At 40.8% G+C, this 4,918-nt stretch overlaps 1 pseudogene; it reads left to right on the top strand.

Moving 5' to 3' along the window:
- Window positions 1-3,591: 3,591 nt before the first annotated feature.
- LOC147077070 (uncharacterized) lies at window positions 3,592-4,491 on the top strand (annotated as a pseudogene).
- The last annotated feature ends 427 nt before the right edge of the window (window positions 4,492-4,918 follow it).

The raw sequence follows: 4,918 nt of genomic DNA on the forward strand, positions 1-4,918 counted from the left end.
ATAGCTTAGTAATTCATATTGTCTAATACATATGAACGCTTGTGGTTACTTATTCCGCATAAGCTGGAAGCATTTAGAATTAATAATTTTCGGAAAAAACGACTCGGCATAAAGACCGGTCAACAAGATGTGTGACTCAACACGTCACAAAATTTAACATTATAGGCAAATGCAGATTTGGAGATGAGCCGTGGTGTGGTGGATCTGGCTAATCGCTGAGTAAATTCCCTACAGCTTCATGTTGCCCTTGGACATCTGTCACCTTGGCGCACTAGAGTAAGATCACTATAGTTTTAAGCAGCGACAAGGGGGCATATGCCTTAAAGGGACATGAGCAACTCTCAGATTGTCTGTTGTGGTCTGGTGGGAACCAGAGTGGAGTAGAATATAAACTAGATTATAAGCACACACCACACACAAGGATAGAGTACTGATGAAGATAGAGCTCTGGTTTTTATCAACACCACGGCTAGACAACGCTGATCGAAGTTTATAGGTTATAGATTCATGATAGATACAAACTTCTGCGCGCCCAAACAGAAATTTATTATTTTAATAGTAGTTCAATAAGCCAACGTGGCAATGAATGGTATTTTCTTGTATAATAAATTCATTTTCAGAGAGAGGTCCGGGCCCGCTTCACGCGGTTCCCCTTCAAGCTACATCACTTGTGCATATGTCTTTCAGAATACCACACTTATCGTCACCGCTTAATTGCCACGATAAGCATCCGATGGTCTAGTAAACCATCCATTTTCAGATTCAGATAGTAAACAAGATGAGCTTGGAGAAGCTCGCGTCACGACATCGTACGTTGGTCACTCCAGAAGCAATTTAGACGTCAACATGAGGGAGCCCGAAATGGCATACCTCAGACGCGGAAGAAGGAGCGCTGAGAATTAGCTTCTCAAGCGCTGAGAATAAGTTGCATTAGCAATCGGTTTGCTTTGAGCTGTGGGAGGAAGCAGCGGCAAACTCAAAAAGTACCAGTTCAAGAAGGATAGACTCCTTTTAGAATGGGAAACTGAAGCTACATCTAGGTCTGGCATCGGTCAGGATACCATAGAAGTGGAGGAGGTCTGAAGAGCCCCACCACACTAGATAGTCGTAAGCGTGCCTAGACAGCACCGATAAACCTATCATTCCTGCCCTTGCGACATGCTTACATGCAAGGCCCGCGTGGGGAGACAGAGGTCCAACTGTCTGTCAATTAGGAAACAACTTCTCAATGGAGAAGATTGTAAGAAATGTAATCAGCCAAGTAGCCGACGGCCTCATCAAGGATGAGTTCCGTCAAAAACTGTAATTTGATTACCGAACAATAGTCATATTGTTGACAGATACTTTAATTTGTAAAATTTGTACTGTGCAAAACTATATTTCTTAAAAAGGCCTCTATGTGATGCAAGGTAACCCCCCCAGAAGGATGGATGAAGGGAGCAAGGAGCGACGAGGAGACGTTGGCGCGCACTTCACCCGCACACAAGAGGGTCCGCGCTGGATCGCCGTCAGCAGCTCCGCCGTCAGCAGTTTCGTCACCTGCCCCGACCGTCCCACCTGACTGCACAAACTTCTCATCACCAAGAAGCGGAGAACGCCCCTGGCAGGAAATTGACACCCATGACTCAATTTCTTCCTGACCAAGCGGGTGATGTAACGCGATGAACTCGTCACCTAAAGAAACCATAAATATACTTTCTTAACTGGCAACACCAAACTCATGCTGGCTGCAAATAATCAACGGCCGGAGCAGACAAGGTGGGGGGGGACGTAGCGGCGGGGGCGAGAACACAAGTGCGTGGGAGGCAACTTCCTTCTTCTGGTTCCAAACGTTCTACCGGGCGGACGCGCTCGTGCCGCGCAACGCGGTCGTGTTAGGAGCACACGCTTCAACAATGGATGGCATATTTCCATACCCGTGTCGAAGGGTAAAGTGTTGGTGTCATCTTCACCCGGGAATACACCCCTTGGACTTGGGAATGGAAGGACGTTAAGGAGGGCTCGGTGCATGTAAATATGTAATTATAAATTGTGTCTAGGTTAGTGCCATTTGCTGGTGACGGAGACGCTCCTGTGAGGGCCTCCGTCCCACTTCTTTATAATCTTTTTGTAAACCATCGCTGAAATAATCTCTCATTAAATGTAACCGCATTTCAGCGACATACTTTGAAACCTCTTTCACTTATCAACCTAGAGTCCCAGTAAACACATGGTCTTTTGCAGCTGTTTCCCTCCCAAAGAAAAGCTAGCTGGCGTCCAACCCTGTTGGACGGGGGCACCTCAAAGGTTGAAGGAAACGTGCAAGCCTAACTCCAGACTCCTGTGAGTCTGGGAATCCACGCCAAGGGAGTTGCTTCCCGGCGTGGGTTTAGCTGCTCCAAATAGCGGTCGGATCCACTCCCTTTGATAAGAAATTCTCATGTTCTACACCAGAAGGTGGCAAAGTTAGGTGGACGAGAGAGCGAGGTCGGAACGAGCGGCTTCAGAAGTATAAGTCTGATGAAGGTAAAGCTATTCCAAATATGTACCGATCTAAATTTCTTGTTAAATATCTGTAGATAAAATACCCATCTATCATGAATGTTACACGGGTCTACCGAATGGTATAATCTGTTCTACCGATTAGGGTGCCGCCATATAAAGTTGATATTGCTACAAATTCGCGATGCTTTTTGTCGGCTCTGCGGAACGTTTTGGTTCGAACAGGTTCGCTCAAATGAATATTGACACTAGAAACACTGTTCTAACACCGTTACAATAAAGGTGATATTGCTATAAATTCCCGATGCGTGATATCGCATAATGGAAATTGCGTGACGTCTACCTATACATGTGCGAATGTCGCTATGCGCGAATTTACTTGCTAGCTACTATATTGAGTGCGTTGTCCATTAATATAGTCATTGCTTATATACAATGTATTTGAGACTAGAGCTATCGCAACATTCATGTATTCTTGGAAATTTTAGCGCTTTTTATTAAACTAGTACAAGTTTAGCTGTAAGCGTACGCGTAAAGAGCGAACGACCTAAGTCTGGAATCTGTTTCATGTCCTACATCTTCTTTACGGACGATATAGAATGCTTGGGTTTATTTAATACATAAAACTCTCGCTATAACTACTTACTCTAAAGTTTTGAGAACATTTTTTATTTATTTATACACCGAATCGGGCTCATCAAACGTATTTTTTTTTAGATTTCTACTCAGCAATGTGAAGCATCTTACATTCGAAGTCAAAATAATGAAATTCCACCAGCCATCGTCGTAAAAATCGATAATATTGATAAAGGAGAATATCCAATGAAAGTAGTCGAAGACATGGTGGCTCAGTATTCAGAAATAACTATAGATAAACAAGACATAAAAAAAGAATTGCAAACAATGTACGCTTTGCCGAAAGTGATTCGAATCAAGCTAAAAAAAACATCATGTTTTCCACGTAATTATGTTTGCAGCCATTGTTATGCAACATTCGGATCTTCAAATTCGTTAAAAAAACATATTTCGTGTGTTCATTCGAGGGAAAACCATCTCAAATCGAGCAAGAGAAAATATACTGGTGTAAAACCATATCAATGCGATGTTTGCTCATCTAAATTCTCGCACTCTGGTGACCTCAAAATCCATAAAAGAACACATACTGGTGAAAAGCCATATAATAACACATACTGATCAAAAACCATATCAATGTGATGTTTGCTCTTCCAAATTCTCGCAGTCTAGACACCTTAAAATGCATAAAAGAACACATACTGGTGAAAAACCATATGAATGCGATGTTTGCTCATCGAAATTCTCTCGGTCCGGAAACCTCAAAAGCCATAAAAGAACACATACTGGTGAAAATCCATATCAATGTGATGTTTGCTCTTCCAAATTCTCGCACTCCAGATACCTCAAAATACATAAAAGAACACATACTGGTAAAAATCCATATAAATGCGATTTTTGCTTAAAAATGTTCTCGCAAAAGAGTAACCTAAACGCGCATAAAAGAACACATACAGATGAAAAACCATATTAATGTGATGTTTGCTCATCCAAATTCTCGCAGTCCAGACACCTCAAAATGCATAAAAGAACACATACTGGCGAAAAGCCATATCAATGCGATATTTGTTTAAAAATGTTCTCTCAAAAGAGTAATCTAAATAGTCATAAAAGAACACATACCGGTGAAAAACCATCTTAATGCGATGTATGCTACAATTTTTGTCACACGACACATGCTGATAAGCCATATAAATGTCAAAATTATTTGTTTGTATAAATACAGACAGTCTTATCAGTTAAAAAAACATAATGTGCTGAAGAAACACCAGTGAAAGTTTACTAAATGATTGCATGATGATAGACAACACTGAGTGTGTTCTGGTTCACTCTATATCGTGGTTATTTTTAATCGATAGTTATTAAAATGTTCTCACAAATTACGAGTAATATATTATAATATTTATTATTTCGCAGAGAAACTTCTGCCGAATCTGAAATGCATTTTGCTAGAATAGTTATTAACCTATTTCGTTTTTTTTAATGGCATGGCTGAAAAAGTCGTCTCATATAAATGTATTGTCGAAAATGTGAAAGATAATTTAGTGTATTTGTAATTTGCAGTGTTGTATTTTATATCTTGATACTAAAGTACCATCAAAAAATTACTCCATTAAGTTTCTTTATTTTTTGAGTATAAATTGTATATGGGTTGACATCTTCCTTAGACGGATTCATTGGAATGTTTGGTATTATACCTATGCAGCTTAACCCTTTCGCTGTGGACCATTTAATTTAAATTTAAATACCATGCTAATCATATCTAATGGCCACCTGATGGACAACGCACTACTCGCGTTGGGCGCAGCGAAATAGGGGCAACTGTTTGTGGACCGCTCGAAAATTTCTACGGACCGGCGGTTTG

Source organism: Rhyacophila brunnea, unplaced genomic scaffold, assembly GCF_057557595.1.
Source record: "Rhyacophila brunnea isolate RB1 unplaced genomic scaffold, BYU_Rbru_1.0 scaffold_13, whole genome shotgun sequence".
In the NCBI taxonomy this organism is placed as follows: domain Eukaryota; kingdom Metazoa; phylum Arthropoda; class Insecta; order Trichoptera; family Rhyacophilidae; genus Rhyacophila; species Rhyacophila brunnea.